Source organism: Oreochromis niloticus, linkage group LG6, assembly GCF_001858045.2.
Source record: "Oreochromis niloticus isolate F11D_XX linkage group LG6, O_niloticus_UMD_NMBU, whole genome shotgun sequence".
NCBI classification, from domain to species: Eukaryota; Metazoa; Chordata; class Actinopteri; order Cichliformes; family Cichlidae; genus Oreochromis; species Oreochromis niloticus.
Genome location: NC_031971.2, coordinates 8,980,621 through 8,997,054, shown reverse-complemented (window position 1 = coordinate 8,997,054; position 16,434 = coordinate 8,980,621). Strand labels below are relative to the sequence as shown.

The 16,434-nt window shown below is 39.3% G+C and overlaps 1 non-coding gene across 1 annotated transcript; it reads right to left on the bottom strand.

Moving 5' to 3' along the window:
* Positions 1-2,768: 2,768 nt before the first annotated feature.
* trnar-ccg (transfer RNA arginine (anticodon CCG)) lies at positions 2,769-2,841 on the bottom strand. The gene has a single exon. It is a non-coding gene; the product is annotated as a tRNA-Arg (tRNA).
* Between the last annotated feature and the right edge of the window lie 13,593 nt (positions 2,842-16,434).

The window sequence follows — 16,434 nt, the reverse complement described above, 5'->3', positions numbered from 1 at the left end:
CTGAGGAGCTCAGGTGGCAACTTGTTTCAGATTGGGTTGATTTTATTTGGAGTGACCCAGGTGCAAGGTTTAATGGGCTCTCACATGACAGACGGTTTTTCTTTTCAATTGATTTTATCATGTATAACAACAACATTCTCAAAGGGACTGGGAGCAGGTGTTTGGCATAACTCCCTGTTTCTGGATGCTCATGAGTCACTGTGATTTTTTTTTAATGGGATGAAGGGCGATGTTCTCAAAAGGTAGATTTGATTACAGATATTAACATCTATCTATTTATTTGTAATTGTGCTCACTCCAAAGAAATTAACCATCTCTGCCAAAAAACACATTACACAAAACTTATAAATTGATTTTCAAATAAGTATTTTGAATCCATAGCAAAGCACAGCTTAGTACTTGGTGGGAAAAACCTTTGTTGGTTAGCACAGCAGTGTCCTGAAGTTGGTCACCAGGTTTCTCACATCTCAGGAGGGATTTTGGACCACTCGTCTTTACAGAGACTCTATAAATCCTTTAGCTTTCTTGACTCCTGCTTGGCAACACAAAACTTCAGCTTCCTCCACAGATTTTCAGTAGGACTGAGGTCTAGGTAGGTCCCTACATTAATGTGTTTCTTATTTAGCCTCTCTTTTGTTGCTTTGCTGGTTACATGTTTTGGGTTATTGTCAGGCTGGAAGACTAATGGAAGTTTCTCATCCATGACTTTATGGTACATGACCCCATGCATGTTTTTATGTACCCATAAAAACAGGTCAAAGCATAATGTTCTACCTCTGTGCTTGACTGTGTGGATGCTGTTGTTTGGGTCATACTCAGCATTTCTCTTCTTAAGAGAAATGTCTTCTCTGAATAATTTAGATGTTTACTGGCAAACTTAAAACAGGCCTGTACATGTGCCTTAGTGTGTGTTTCTTGATGGCTGTGGACCAACTGCCTTCAAATCATTAACGAGATCCTACTGTGTAGTTTCGGGCTGATCCACCAACGTTCTCATGATCAACCTCAACTTGTGAGCAAGAAGCTTAGGATCAAATACTAATTTCACTGAATTCCATAAGAATCCAATTAAAAGTTTTATGTATTTTTTTTTTCTAGACGGTTGATATTCTGTCCTTCTCCATTAAACTACCATCATTTGGAAGTGCTCTATCCATCCATCCATCCATCCATCCATCCTCCCCCTCTCTTGTGTTTCTCCTGCACATCTAAGAAATGAGCCCTAATCCTCAGGGGATATTTCAATATTTTGAAGTTTCCATTTTCAGTGTAATTGCTCTTTTATTAGGCTGTAAACTATAATAGCAGTTCTGCTCTATGAAGCATAGCTACAGTGCTCAAACAGGCCTTTGGGGGCCACGAAGAACAATCCATCAGTGGTGTGTTGCCATAATGTATAATGTTTATAATTGACCTTCACAGATTTTGTTTATTTTTATTCATTTATTTTGTAGCCCATGCTTTAAAGGGTATTTTGACTGACAATCATGTCTGATGTCTTGAATGTATAAAACAGATATCACAGGTTTAATTTCACTTTTGTACACCATTAAAAATTACACCAGTTTGCATGATTTTTAGATCATGACATTTCAGTCATTCTGTCCTGGCCACCATTAGGGGGAGACATTACACACAAGTGGCAAATAGGGATTTAATTGAAGAATAAAATAATTACTCCTTATTGATACCCATTTTCATCAGCTGTTTGTGATGACACATGTCACTAACATGACAGACAAACTCCAGACGCTGAGGCACAGGCCGCTGGGATACTGACTCACAGTGATGTGTCATAGAAAGAGACGAACAGAAGGACAGTTAGACAAGATAATCAAAATTCAAGACGGTCTCCAGTTTATGTTTGCAAATTTTACACACTACTGATAAAACAAAGACTAAAATCTTTTTTTTTCCTCAGCTGCTGATGCTTTTGGAAATACCAAATCTTGTGAGCTGTGTACACGAGATAAAAAAAAGCCTGCATAACACAACACAAACTCCCCGAGGTCCCAAAATAAGATCCTTGCGCATGTTTATGTTCTTAAAATATTTTTATTCTCATAAAACAAAAGTCTGGATGTGTAGAAAGAGCAGCTGAGGTACTTTCAGGTGTGAACTGAGGCTTAGCTCATCATGATCAAGCAATTAAGCATATACTGTATACAGGAACAAGAAACCAGTACATTCATTCAAAAGTAGAAGCACATAAATCAGATGAGAGAGTCTGAAGGAACAGGCCAGCTCGCTTGGCCTGAGATGTTGATTAAGTTATGGACATCGGCCATCTCGCTGCTCTGATGTTTTGCTTTGCCTGTGAAAACAGTTAGAGGAGGACAGATGGGGTTCGTTTCATTCCAACTACGATACCACCATCCTGTGTGTCCTGTCTGTACTGAGCCTTTTTGAAACATTAGCAACAATATTTACATTAAATATAAACAGACATGCAAGGCTGACATTTCGATGTCAGCCACAATTAATACAGGAATCCTGAGGCACGTTTCCCAAAATTCTAATGTTTGCATTAGCTGAACAAATGAAAAACTAAAGACATGCTGGAGGGATTGCGTTACATGATTTTGCAGTCTAAGGAGCTTCCAAGCTCCTTAGACCATGATGACCTGGATAAGGGAGAACCTTCACAGACACGATTTTTGATTTTTCCTATTTGTAATGTACTCATTATTTATCAGACTGAAGTGTAAAGATGCTAATTAGGTGTTGGCACTCTATTCATGCTTAAAACCCACAATTTAAAGGTAAGACGACCCAGGTGGGACTTGAACCCACAATCCCCAGCTCCGGAGGCTGATGCCTTGGCCATTAGGCCACTGGGCCCAGCTGCCAAGATGAAATCACATGTAGACATTCTTTTTCACCTCAGTGGTTTTTGACGCCATAACCAAACTCTCAGCGGCAGTAACTCAACCAGAACCGTAATTCATATGTTTAATTTCACTTTTTAAGTAAGTAAACAATTCATCACAACCAAAATCACAAGTATGTTTGAAAGCCTGGTCAAAATTGTGAAAATGACAATGGACTCTGCAGGAGTTACCCTTATCCAGCAAATTCCAAACTTTTCCAACAAAATGTACTACTATAGTAACAAACGTAGTTCTGGGAGGCGCTGGACATCCTGTGTCTTTGTCCACAAACTCAAATTTCCCTGTAAAATAACAGGGAGAGACTTTCTTGTGAATGTTGCAACATCCATCTCCGCTTTTCTGCACTTTATGTTCCCAAAAGGTTGATTCTGTTCATCTGGACGCAGTGTTTCAGTGGGAGAAACGTTTCATCACTCATCCAACTGACTTCTTCAGTCTCAGCTGACTGCAGGTTTGCCCAGCCTTATGAACAATACATTTTCATACCGGTGAACAGTGGGCTGTGAGGTCAATGTCTTGATCATTAATACACAAATTGTCATGATCATTAATATACATTGATCAATGGCCATGAGTACCATTCACAGAGAGTTGGGGAATGGCTGCAATCACAGCATTGTAAGATGGGAAAAGATGTACCCTTAGGCCCCCTCCTCGATTCAGAGATGGTTTTTTCCTTTTCAGGTAAATGGCCTCCTTGACTCCGCGCTCAAACCAGCGTTCCTCCCTGTCCAGGATGTGTACATCCTCATCATTGAAAGAGTGTCCACTGGCCTGCAGGTTTGAATAGACTCTGAGGTCTTGGCCCTGACGAGTTAGCTCTTCTGTGTTGTCCCATCTGCTTCGCCAGAGGTCATTTGGTTTCCCCGATGTATAAATCCTGGCAATCCTCCTGGCAGTTCCTATATTATTTGATCCTCTCTTGCTACATCACACCACACTCTTCTCTTCCTTTCCTGTGAGCAGGCTCCTCCATGTTCACATATTTTTGTAATTCTGTCATGCTCAAGCTCCCTGAATACACTTTGCAGAACTAACACTCAGCACTTCCACCCATTGCCTCAGCAAATTATGATAATCAGTGTGTTCTGGGCATGATAATTTATGCAATTATGTTTTTTGTAATGTTCAAATGCTGGACACATTTGTACAAGACGCATTCACTGAACTTTACTGGTGTGTAGTTGGGATCAAAAAGAATATTGAGTATGAAAATAGGTGTGATCCAACAGCTGTGCCAATGTCGATATAAGATGTTTTTTATACGTTTGACATAATGTGAAGTATGCAGTTGGCTAACAAATAGAGCAACTTGGTTCTGCAACAAAGAGCTGAGTTTAACTGAAGTAATAGATTCCAGCTGTTTGATTTATGATTTATAAATTACCACTTACATTTGACAACTTCTTTACCAGTTACATCTTGCTTGTACCAAATTAAACCCTCTTTCACCTTCAGAACTATTTTAATTATTCTTTACACAGATTCAGGAAGGTTGCTGGAAACATTCATGAGAGATTTTGGTCCATACTGACATGATAGCTGCAGACTTGTTGACTGCAAAACTGTGTGTTATCCTGCTGAAAGCAGCCCAGATGGATGCACTGTGGTCATAAAGGGATGGACATGGTCAGCAACATTACCCAGGTAGGCTGTGGCATTCAAACAATGCTCAGTTGGTACTAAATGACTCAAACATCTTCAAACAATGATTATTACACCACCAAGATCCTGAACTGTTGATATAAGGTAGGGTGGATCCATGCTTTCATGTCAAATTTTGACTCTACAGTCTGAATGTTGCAGCAGAAATTAAGACTTATCAGACCAGGCTATGTTTTAATTCTTCTATTGAGTGGATTGTAATCTCAGTTTCCTGTTCTTAGGTGACAGGAGGTGCTAACAGGGTGATCTGTCTAACTGTTTTCTTCTGACCTCTGGCATTAACAAGGTAATTTCAGCCAGAGAACTGAAACTGATACTTTCTTCTTTTTTGGACCATTTTCTGTAAACCCTAGAGATGGCTGTGTGGGAAAATCCCAGCAGATTAGCAGTTTCTGAATTACTCAGGCCAGCACCAGGGACACCAACAATCACCCCACGTTTAAAGTCAGTTAAATCATCTTTCTTCTCCATTCTGATTCTCAGTTTGAACATCAGCACGCCACACCTACATGCCTAAATGCACTGAGTTGCTGCCATGTGACTGGCTGATACTACATATAGAGATTTGCTTTAAGGAGAAGTTGAACACATATATTTAAGTAAGTGGCTAATGAATGTAGTAAAACCTTTAATATTGTCTTTGTCTTCCAAAGAAATGCTGCTGGATGGAGATTTTGAGTATTTAGGCCAAATATGAAAACGCCCTGTTACAGAATTAAATGACTCAGCAATTCCAGTGAACCCCCCTGACCTCAACAACGTGAGCTAATAGCTCTCATTTTACATTGCACAGCTGAACAACCATGTCAAACTCTGACCAGCTGGCTAAATTTCACAAAAGCACAAGTAGAGCAGAGAAAATTAAGATCTGATATTTGCATAATTGTCTTGAATATGTGAACATTCCAACAAAACACTCTTTGGAAGCTTTTATATGTGCCAACACGCAAACCACTATTGCTGGCTGCAATATCAAATACCACTTAAAAATGGGGTCAAATCCAAAATAAATCCTGCTCAGTCTATCCTAAATAGTGTAGGTATAACTAAAGGCTCGTGTGGGTGTGTGTGTGCAGTAATAACATTGCCCATAGCAACATGAAATCCACTTAATCTCAGCCCAGTAGTTAACTTGCTGTCCTCGGGGCTGCTACATTAAAACATCTTCACTGCGCTCACTCAGCTGTGAATACTGGCTTTGCAGCAGTGTGTGAAGTGTCCTCACGCACAATAGGATTTATTTACAAACCAATTTTTCACAGATATGGAAGAACTGAGTAGATGCCATGGATGCAGGCTAAGATGCAGTGTATTTATCTTCATTTAAAAAAGACCATCAAAGAAAACCATGAAAGAAACTGCTCGGCAAAGACAGCAAGACAGTGAGAAAGTTGCATATGTCCTGCTCAACAAATCAGTTTCCCATGGACAAGTGCACAGACTGGGAACCAAAACGCCAAACCTGTGATTGAACAACCAACACTGCTCCCAGAGCCACAGCTGCCAACCTTTTGGTGTGAAATTCTGGTAAATTAGAGTCTTAAAAATAGAAATGTGAAGAATCTTAAACTTGATAGACTGACAGATGGCCACAGTGAGTATTTACATCCAATGAAAATGATCATGAGTCTCACTTAAGGAGATATTTACAGATTAAAGCAGACTAGTTATGGTAAATGGTAAATGGCCTGTATGTGTATAGCGCTTTACTAGCCCCTAAGGACCCCAAAGCACTTTACACATTCAGTCATCCACCCATTCACACACACATTCAAACACTGGTGATGGCAAGCTACATTGTAGCCACAGCCACCCTGGGGCGCACTGACAGAGGCGAGGCTGCCAGACACTGGCGCCACCGGGCCCTCTGACCACCACCAGTAGGCAGCGGGTGAAGTGTCTTGCCCAAGGACACAACGACCGAGACTGTCGGAGCCGGGGAACCTTCTGATTACAAGACGAACTGCCAACTCTTGAGCCACGATCGCCCCTGGCCATTTCGTTATGCTCATTTCAAACTTCATATTTTTCATCTTTTTATTTTGGACACTACTTGAGCAGCTCAATAAACTCCCTTTTATCTTTTACTAAGCCTTTTGTAGCCCTTCAGTTCATCCTGAAGGGCTACATAAGGCTGTTACTTTAGTTTCCTCCCTTTTAAACCTGCTTTCTTCTGATTGGCTGCCCCTTGCAAACTGAAGGTTTAAACAACAAGTGGGTGGGGCTGCTCTGAGTCAGAACCTGAAATGACCATGTCTGCTCTCACTTATATCATACAGAGCTAAGAGTAAAAACCTGAGCTTAAAGCAGTCTGATGCCTGACCTTTTGTACAGTGGCCCTGAAAGGTCAAATGTCCCCGTCACCCCGCTATCAGTAGCTCTTCCTGTTAAAAGGGAGTTTTTCCATCCACTGTTGCCAAGTGCTTGCTCACAGGGGCTTGTCTGATTATTCTGTGTATTATTGTAGGGTCTTCATTGATAAATATATATATATATATATATATATATAAATAAAATGAAATTGAAATTGAAAAATGCTGCAAAAGCACACAAGACACTACCAATGACAGTGGAATTGTAAAGTGTTATGTCAATCAGAACAAGACCTTCTTGGTCACACAGTTTACTTCGAGTCCTGCCCACTTTTGGTCAGCAGCAGTTATTTTGCCCACAGTGCTTGAAATCGTCAAATATCTTTCTATGGTCTCTGGTCACTCTAGTCTCTGCAAATCACTTCCAGTGTGTGTATATGCACAGCTTTAGTGATTAGTGTGCAGTTTGACCAAGTTCATTATGATCATCCATTGTAATCCACCACCATAACAGGAAAATCTGAAAGAAAAAAGGGTGAAAAAAACAACAGGTCATATGTTGTTTTCAACACTGAGCACTGTGTTGTTATTCAGTCATATTTCACATGAGCGTGTCTGTTCATGTTTGGATTATTGCCTGAACTGATTCAGAATCTACTGCATCTGAAGTACGTTTTACTTACAAAGTGGAGAGCAAGGAAAAAGCCAGTGTCTGTGGATTTATGTGGATAACACATTTCACAATTCACAATTACTGAGCTGTGGTCCATTTACTAATAATGACATACACACTCTCTAAAAACAAACTGACCAATATTTCCATGGAAACTAGTGGATAAAGACAGCTGCTTTTTTCACTTCTTCTGTATTGCCAAATTTAAAAACTGTCTCAAACTCGAAGCTCTAAAACCCTATCCATCAAATATTTTCTGCCTTATCCATTAAAATGATAATAATAATAATCAAAACATTGTTTCAGTTTGGTCCCGCACACCAGCAGTTCTGTTAAATTAATGGAATACAATGAAGTAAATGGTAATACAGCTTTCTTGGAACTCATTTACTTCACTCTCGTGTCTCAATGAATACAAAATATTGAGCAATGAAAAAGCAAAAGAAATAAAGTGTTGAATAATTACTGTAATTTTAAACCAAACTTGTCATAAATCTTGGTTTTAATTGTTGTTATGGGGTATAAGGCTGTTATTCAGTTGATCTCTCCATTGTTGCCCTTAGCTTCTTTCTTAATGGTTTGAACATCTTAAGGCTTTGTGTGTTTAGACTGGAAGAGAAGGGTAGTCTGGGAGGAGAACGCTTGTGCAGAAATCCATCAGGAAATATGAAAGGGAGCAAAAACACAAAAATAAAAGACTGGTAGCTAAAGCAAAACGACGAGCATTTTTTTATAGAGTTAAAATCCTGCCCTCTCTGGCTGTTTGCTTTTCTTCTTTTTTCTTTAGTTTTATAACTTTGTAAAGTGGCATGGGGTCAAAATCATCTTGTTATGGCTCTAGGAGGGCCTCCTCCTGAAGTTCCCTGTGTGGGCGTGTCCTATCATCTCTCCTGCCTTAGGTGCCGCCTTTTCCTTTAGTACACCTGCCTTCCATCAGCAATTAAAGGTACTTAAGGTCAGAGAAAGGTGAGCTCTGGTGCCAGAGTGCCATGTGAGTGGCTGCAGCTAGTGAGCTTTACTTTATGATTGTTTGCTCCTGCTTGGTGGAGAGGAGTGTGCTTGGTTACTAACCCTTTTCTGACTTACTTTTCATTTTTTACTGACCAACGCTTGAGTTTTGTTTTGTTTCTTTAAATGGTGATAGCGGCTTGTCCGTCTCTTTTAGCTGAGTTATAAATAGAAACTTTAATAAAACTCTTTAATTTAACAATTTTGCCTCTGTCTCCTTTTTCTGACCCGGACACTTTTTGTTCCCTCATCGCCTGGACCTTTTTAGGGGAACGTAACAATCTTTAAAGAAGGGTACAATATTCAAATTTTGTTCTCTTCACTTTCTGTTATCAAGATTCATATAATATTTTCATTCTAATAAAAAAGCTAAAAGTAATGTAGCTAATGTAATGATAATTGGTCTGCTACCAATGCATCTTGTTTAACTAACATTATATGACATTAATTTCAGTGGGAAAGTATTCTAGAGCTGTTATCCATGGTCAAAATCATCATACAAAAATTAGTTTATGAGGCAGTTCTAACATTACAAGTCATAGCTTGATGGCTAGCAAGAATATAAAATATATGATGCCATTATAATTAATAATAATTAAAAATTATTAAAAATTACAGATTTCTGTAGATTTGTTGGAAATATTTAGGTTATTGTAAGAGTATAGGACAATACGAGATACAGAATTAAAGTAAAATGATAAATAATGTGGCAGGATGAATAATCAAAAAGTCTAATTCAGGGGTGCCCAATCCCAGTCCTCGAGAGCTACTGTCCTGCAGGTTTTAGATGCATCCCTACTCCAACACAGCTGAATCAAATAGTTGGATTACCAATTCGGCATGCCATCAAGTCTGGCAAAAGCCTGATAACGAGCCATTCATTTGATTCAGGTGTGCTGGAACAAGGACGCATCTAAAAGCTGCAGGGCAGTAGCTCTCGAGGACTGGGATTGAGCACCCCTGGTCTAATTGGTCCACTACAGTTACTTACAATGAAAGTAACTGTACTTACAAAGGACGCGGAGGCTGATACTTAAGCATTGCAGTGAACTGGGAAGATGAGAAACAGGTGTGTAGAAGACTCACTGCTGTGGTCCTCATTATGATCAGTCAGCCAAGCACCAGGGCGAGCGAGAGGAGGTAAGAGAGGGAGAGAAGCAAAAGCTGCAATGGAGATGTCAGGACAAGACTAGCTTTAAAAAATGCCCAACACATTGTTACTTTTGGTGAGAAACTGTAAAATAATTTTTAAACTAGACACCTTAGACACCAAGCAAGTTCCAAGTTCATAGAATATGTTAACATTAAGTATAGACAAAAAGTGGTGAGGATATAACTATAGCCAGTAGATGAATGAACTTTGAAGTACCAACATTAGCATATTGGCTGCCTCCATGTTTTGTTTTTTTAAGCCAAAAGCTACCTTCTGTAGATTAAAGTGTGGAGTGGTGATTTATCAGCTAACACTAGCAAGCTTGGTGAGCGAGCTGGATTTATAAACTGCATGGGTACAGTGCAGACACACACACATCGGCTAAATAACGAACTAGTAAAATACTAGAATTTTACTAAGGAAAACTGAAGCACAAATTTCTGGGCTGGTCTATACTTCACAACAACCCATAATGTTAATCTGATAGTTCATTTAAAGTACAAACACTGTGAAGAGGTCCAGTCTGATGACGTGACGTAGTCGCTGAGAGCATCCACAGCAGGCAAAAGTGTTTTTAAACAACACTGTAAATATTAATGCTTCTAATAATAATCATAAATAATAATAATAAAATACTTTATTGCCATTGTCCAAGAATGTACAATGAAATTATACATTATTATATATACATTGAAGGCAATGAAAATGTGAACACTGGAGTATGTAGGGATTTTAACATGTGACCATATTAATTAGTAGGGCCCAGAATGCTGTGATTCCATCTAGTTGTAAAGTTGGTGTCTAACCAGTTATGTAATGGAAAAAGAAGTTGGTATTTCTGGGAACCATTTAGGGTCCCTGGCATGAATCATCCTAATCATCCTAAAGCTATTATGACATGTTTTAGCCTTGACATTATGACTTTGAAGTAAGTTGCTGTGATGGGATGCAGTATGTTTATATACATTAAACTTAATTGAGCTCACATGTGTCTCAGTTTCAAGCTGGGGTGCCCACAGCATGCTGTTGGCCATCACTAATTTAATTTAATTTAATCACTAATTTAATTTAGGATTTTTCTTTACTTTTTTTGTAGACAGTTTTACAGCTTCAGTGTTTTTAGCTTTCATGTGAAAAATAAAGTTTTATAAGAGGAGTCCTGTGAAACACTACACCCCATGATTCAGCTGCTTGTAGACTCACCTGTACAAGTAACAATGTGAAGTCATTATTTCCTGTATGACTTTATCAGTTTTTCCACATCACTAAGGATGAATTTTGGCCCATATTATTTCCAGCGTTGCTTCAGTTCATTGTGGCTTGTGGGCATCCGTTAGCATTCTTCACAAAATGTTAATTGGGTTAAGGTCTGGACCTGTACAAGGTTTGTTGCAGCAATGTGATTGAACAAGTATGGCAGCTACATGGAGACAAAATAAGACAATATGAAGCCTTCCATTCAGTACGGTCAGCTTGGCACAGAGAAGTAGAAGAATCTCAAACGTTTCCACTCTGAGTCAGGTGTACACTGAACCAACTGTATCAGCCTCAGACATGGTGCTACAAAACAGAGAAACAGGAATGATAAGCACGATTAACACTGGGACACATCAAAGCACTGGAGTGGAGACCCAGCCTCAAAACAAAGAATCTAATCAGAGTATTTCTAAGTGTGAGAACTGAGTTGATCAGCCAATGTTTCTAATTCCCTCGTCAATGACGAGGATTGTCAAGAGAAAACAGGAGAAAACAATCATGACAGCATGGCTTAGGAACAAGGTGGTGGTGCGCAGTTTCACATTTGATGAAACCACAGCATATCAGCACAAACACCTCATACCAACTGTCAAACATGGTGGTGGAGGTGTGATGATTCAGGTTTGCTTTATAGTCACAGGACCTGAGGACCTGCAGTCAGTGAGTCAACTGTGAACTCCTCTGTATACCACAGTATTCTAGAGCAAATGTGTGGCTGAAACTGAGTCATGAAACAGGGCAATCTACAACAGAATGGCTGAAGAAGAAATGAATAAACGTGTTTTAGTGACTAAGACCAAACTCCAGACTGCAGCCCTGTTAAGATTCTATCAAAAGCTGTGATGGGACCTAAAGAGAGAGCTTATGAAATATGTAGCACTGGAACAGCGAGGCGATGGGCTGCACTTTTTACCACAGAACAAGGCCTCAAACTCAAAAGTCAAACGTGGGCAGTTGTGAGACACCTAGAAACATGCCTCCATACAAATGTGCTGCAAAGCCTAGGCACTCACACATTCATGTAAGATCTAGATTTTATCAGTGTTGGTCATTTATAGAATATGATAACGTTAGTTCATACAGGTGTAATGTTTGTGAAAGGGAAATATTAGCTAATGGTGATTTTTAATGTCCAGATTTGTTAATGACTGATTGTTTCAGAAGTAAAGTTTTCTAAGCTAGTATTATTCAGTAAACCTATGGAAATGATTAATGTAATGGTGGTATAATACTATGCACTATGGAAAGGAGAGAAAGAATATGAATTATCAGAGGAACATAGACTAATGTACAATAAATGAGCTGAGGGAACAGCTCAACTAAAGGGAGAGGGAAGAGTGGGCACAAAAGATATAAAAAAGGAAGGAAATGTGATTGAAAGATGATAAAGAAGTGAGGAAAACAGTTCAAAAAAAAGATGAGAAATGAGGAATATAGTAGGAGGATATGTGGAATGAAAGAGACAGATAGAAAATGACCCCAAAGCCAAAGAAGGAAATTCCATAAAGGCAAGCTCCAATCAAATAGACAGCATGACCGAGAGATGAAAAGACCTAAATGATGTGAGGGAGTGGGGGCGGACAGTGAGGAGGACAAGGGATGACAGAATGGAGGAAGAGGAGAAAATTGGATTGAAAGAGTGAGGGAGATATTAGGGTGGAAAGGAGATAGAAGAAAAAATGGTGGGTGTAGAAAAACAAAGATATGGAGGGGGAGGTGAATGAGGGGGAGTTACAAGCAGAAAAGTTTGGCAATATCTCTGATTAGTTAGATACAAGACATATTAAAGTTTTCCAATACAAAAGTTAACTTCAATGTAGAGCATGGGAAAGAAACGAGCCATTGCATGTGACTTGGAATTTAAAATCCTTCTCACCACATGCGAGGTCTTGAATAATCAGGCCCCATCTTATCTTAATGATGCCATAGTACCATATCTCCCTATTACAGCACTTTGCTCTCAGACTGCAGGCTTACTTGTGGTTTGTAGCAAATGTAAAAGAATGGGAGGTAGAGCCTTTTGGCTTCCAGGCCCCTCTTCTGTGGAAAGAGCTTCCAGCTTTTCCAGCTAACCATATAGTTATAGGACCCTGAATTCTTCCCTAGTTACACTGCAATACGTCTAGGCTGCAGGTTGTTTCTTCCTCACTTACTTTTTCACTCACTCAGGAAATGCAGAGGGATGTTTATACACCCCTCTGCATTTAATCAGTACTTATTATTAATCTCTGGTGCTGTTCCACAGTGGGTCTTTGCCCCACCTTCCTTTCCTCACCCCTAACTGGATGTGGCAGATGGCCGCCCCTCCCTGAGCCTGGTTCTGCTGCAGGTTTCTGGTAAAAGGGAGTTTTTCTTTCCCACTGTCGCCAAAGCACTTGCTCATAGGGGGTCATATGATTGTTTGGATTTCCTCTGTTTCCTGTATTACTGTAGGGTGTTTACCTTACAATGTAAAGTGCCTTGAACTGTTGGATAAATGTATATAAACAAAAATGAATTGAATTGAACTTATTCAAGGCAACACAATCACATATCGTCCTTTTTCATTAATATCTACTCTGATTGGCTCCATCTGACTCATTTCCGAGTTATAGTGGGTGTAGAACCCAGTGAGTAATGTGCGTTGGGTTATTATCCAAAAGTCCCGTGACGTCATTTGTATGTAACACGAATGCCACAGCAATGTCGAGGCGATGGTATAGCAGCTGCTCAGTCTGTGGCTTTTGTCAGACTCAGGGACCCTTCTCTGCTTTACCATCACTACTATATGCAGCTGGTCAGTCATCCCCAGCTTGTCTATCTATATCATTTACTGTGCATGTGCTCTAGTTGGTCCTTCACCCCCTGATACTTCTCTTGGCTGTCCATGTTTAGTTATATATCTCTAGCTCTGGGGATCCTTATATTGTCATTAAAAATTGTGTCTTTATGGGCTACAGGCAAATTTGCTTCCTAGGTATCATTAGATGATGAATAAATATGTTAACATATAGATCCACATTCATATCCATAGTTAACATAGACTGTATATTGAACCTTTGTGTCAGTATAGTTTTTGGAGACAGTTACAAAACATCATTCTCCATTGTTTGAGTTAAAAACCTGCCATATAGAGAGGCAATTATAATCCCAAAGACACGTATCCAGACTGACAGAAACGAGACATTTCTGCACAGAGCAGATTGCTGTTTGATTTGATGGATTTACAAATGATCACTAGAAACCATTTTAAAGCCTATCTTAAGATTTTAAATAGAACCTTAAATAAGTATTAAAACAAACTGACATATTTCCCACAATGAATACACAAATAAAATAAGGATTTTTTCGTTTTTTGGATTCAATGCAATCGGTAACGCCCAAGAATTAGCAGGTTTGACAAATCTTTTTTCATATTTTTTTGCATAGAAACATCTGATTGGAACGGAAATCAAATCTGAGAGCGACACCGAAACTAAACAAAAGCACAGAGAGAGAGAGAGAGAGAGAGAGAGAGAGAGAGAGAGAGAGAGAGAGAGAGAGAGAAGTGTAAACATTTTGGCCCAGCTCTGCAACTGTAGCAATAAATCATCTCGGTGCTAAGTTTACTAACTGGAGCTCAGCTGTAGCTGTGAAACAATATTTTAAAGGGACAGCGCAGGATGTGAAATTGAGCAAACTTATAAAACTTTTAAGGTGACATAACTCTAACATCTGATAAATCTCCAAAAGCTGTGCACACACATTGCACAGGTAAAGTTGCAATTATTAACTTTGCACAAGAACACACAGCTGGCTGCTTAAGCAAAGAACATAACCTAATGTATTATGTATTATGGTGGTGTCTAGCTGTGTGCCTGAGGTAAAATAGTATTATTTTACCATTTCCATATCATTGGATATTCAGTGAACTATGAGCACACTTCTTGCCAAATGCATTGGTCTGATTGGTTAGATCTGTTTATTCACATAGGAAAGCATTATCCAGAAAAATAAATGCCTCAAATTCATCCTGCAAAATGACATCGTCAGTGTGAACGGCTGCTTTGAGAATAGGTGGGTCAAAATATTATGAACGCACAAATTTTACTTTATGCATCCGCTGCTAAAAGCCTAAAGTCTTACAGCCAACATTGATGCGGGACGTGGGAGGTAAACACTGGAGAGATAAATAGAAATTAGTGAAACAGACCAATTATTTTACATAGAAACTATCGTGTCATCTATAATTACTCAGACTTTTAGGTTATATAAAGGCTTTCAACTGTCCAATAGAAAGAGAGACATCCACATTGAGAGACTGCAGAAACTATACAGTCCAGATTACATTCTCTCTCTCACACACACACACACACACACACACACACACACACACACACACACACGCTCACACTCTGTTAAGTCCCCCTGTCTGCCCCACCATCTGTTTAATTTTCTTCCATGTTGAGTGTCCACAGATGGGACCCGAGGAGTCATGCAGAGCTGGGAAATGACATAAGTCGATGCAAGAAAGAAAATCGCTGGTAAAGCTATCAACAGATACAGACACAGACCAAAGGATAAGAAAGGAAGTGTTACATTCATGCAGGTGACCAGAGGAAAACGATTGCGAATAATTTTGAGAAGTGGAGTCGAGTGGAATAACACTTATCACCGGCCTGAAGTGTATTATAATACTTACACTGAATGTCTCCACAAAGATCACAGCTACACTAAGTACGATCTTGGATGAGAGTGCAACGGTTTGTGGGGGTGTGTTTCACCTTTTAGAATTAGTGTGAGCTTTGATTTACGCTGGTGTTGGCTGTAATTTTTGGGGCGTCACTGAGCAAAATAACCTTTCAGTGTACTGTCTGCAGTCTGCGAGAAAAATAAGCCTCTCCTTTTCATTTTGTCTTTGTTTTCTAGGCTTTAAAAAATGTGTCCCATAATGAGAGATTTTAGACCAACTGCAGCTATAAGCATCATTTTTTTGACCATGGAGGTCCGGTGGGAGAGAAAGAACTATGGGATCTCTGAAACTGATACTCACCGTCTCTCCCCAGCAAAATTGAGATTTTTAGATATTTTGAAAAGACTCTTAAAAACAAATCATGTTCAGCCAACATATATTCCCCTATTTGAAAATCTGGATTTATTAATACACTTGTCTGGCTATAGGTGGCGTCACATCTGTTAAATAAGACCTCAAGACACCCCAACCTCCAGTCTAACTATAAGAGTCTCCAGATTTTCTCCAAGGTCACTTTTTGCCATAAGCTGACGAGCTAAACAGGCTTCATAGAAAGGCACATCTGCAGCCAAGTCATGGAGCACTACTCTGTTAATAGTAATTATGTAAACCAGATAATGTAGCTGGAAGGCAATGAATGGATGGAAATCTGAGAGGATTAACTTTAAGATTAAAGAGAAATATCTTGGGCCAAAATGAAAGAGCGACTTTGCCAAACACATTTCTTTTGTTATGATTATGAACCAAAATACTTGCTTTGAAGA